Source organism: Elephantulus edwardii, unplaced genomic scaffold (genome assembly GCF_000299155.1).
Source record: "Elephantulus edwardii isolate Elephantulus edwardi_28Jun2011 unplaced genomic scaffold, EleEdw1.0 scaffold00252, whole genome shotgun sequence".
Lineage (NCBI taxonomy): Eukaryota > Metazoa > Chordata > Mammalia > Macroscelidea > Macroscelididae > Elephantulus > Elephantulus edwardii.
In genome coordinates this window covers 132,803-134,521 of record NW_006400002.1, presented here as the reverse complement: position 1 = coordinate 134,521, position 1,719 = coordinate 132,803, and positions in this window count along the sequence as shown.

Here is a 1,719-nt window from a genome sequence, read left to right as displayed (position 1 = left end):
TTGGCCAGGATTTTGTTCAGAATTTTTGCATGTATATTCATGAGAGATAATGGATTTTAATTTTCTTTTTTAGTAATGTCTTTGCCTAGTGTTGGTAGTAGGGTTATGCTTGCTTCATAGAATGACTCTGGGAACATTCTTTCTTTTTCTATTTTTTAAAATTATTTAAGTAGAATTGGTGATAGAGTGTTTGGTAGAAGTCTGCTGTGAAGACATCTGTGCCAGGACATTTTATGGGAGCAGGGGGCATTTTTTTACCTGCTCAATTTCTTCTTTTGTGATGGTTCTGTTCAAGTGTTCTGTCCATTTCAATCTGGGTAAGTTGTGCTTCTCAAGGCACTTGTCCATTTCCTGTAGGTTTTCAAATTCGAGTATAGCTTTTCATAATATTTCATTATTACATTTAATTTCATTTGGTTCTGTTTTGATATAATCACTGTCATTTCTTATCTGAGTTATTTGTGTCTTCTCTTTTTTCTCTCCTGCTAAATTTACCAGTAGTTTATCTATTTTAGTGACTTTTTAAAAGAACTAGCTCATGGTCTTGTTAACGGTTTTGTTTTTCTGAATTCTATGTTTGATGTCAGTTCTTGCCCTTGTAATTTTTTTTCTTCTAGAGATGTGGGTTAGAGATTGGCACAGGATAGAGCATGGTTTAGGGCTGTTGTACGTAGGATCGCTATGAGTTGCAAATGACTCGACGGCACATAACAACAACAACAACAACAACAACAACAACAGAGGTGTGGGGCTAGATTCTTGTTCTTATTCTATTTGATGAAGATGTTGAGTTAGGTCATTAATTTTGTTTCATTTTTCCCTTTTTATGTGTTTGTCTATTGCTATGAACTGTCCCCCGACTGCCTTGGCTGTATCCCAGAGGTATTGACATGTTGTATTTTCATTATCATTTGTTGTAAAGACTTTTTTTTAATTTATGTTTTGATTTCTTCTCTACCCCAGTCATGTACTAGCAGGGCTTCCACATGGGTGGTTTTGTAAGCTTTCCCCTCTTGTCATTATTTTCTAGCTTTGTGGCATTGTGGCCTGAGAAGATTCTTTGTATTATTTCAGTATTTTTTTATTTGTCAGTACTTGCTTTGTGCCCTAATATATGATCAATTCTCGAGAATATATCTTGTGGACTTGAGAAGAAAGTAGTTTGATTTTTGGTTGGGTGCACTATACTGAATATACCCACATGGTCAAGTTGGCTGAGTGTGTAGTTTAGATCTTCTACATCTTTGTTAAGTTTCTTTTCAGTTGACCTATCCTTTGGTGATGAGTCTTCCTCATAATCCTTATGCCGCATTTTTCTTCACAGAGTCCAGCTTCTCTATTAATTTGCTCAACATACAGATAGAACTGGTATGGAAGTATACAACCCTGACATACTCCCTTCCTAATTTTATACCATGTAGTGTAGTGTTCCCTTGTTCTGTTCTCACAATAGCCTCTTGGTCCAGATAAAGGCCTCACATGAGCACAATTAAGTGCATCAGGATTGGAGGACTCATCAATAGCCTGTGTTATGCAGATGACACTACCTTGCTTGCCAAAAGTGAGGAGGATATGAAGCGATTGTTGCAGAAGATCAAAGAAAGAATAGCCTTCAATATGGATTACATCTCAACATTAAGAACAAATAGGCAACATCATGATATATGGAGAAAACATTGAAACTGTCAACAACTTCATCTTACTTAGATTCATAATCTA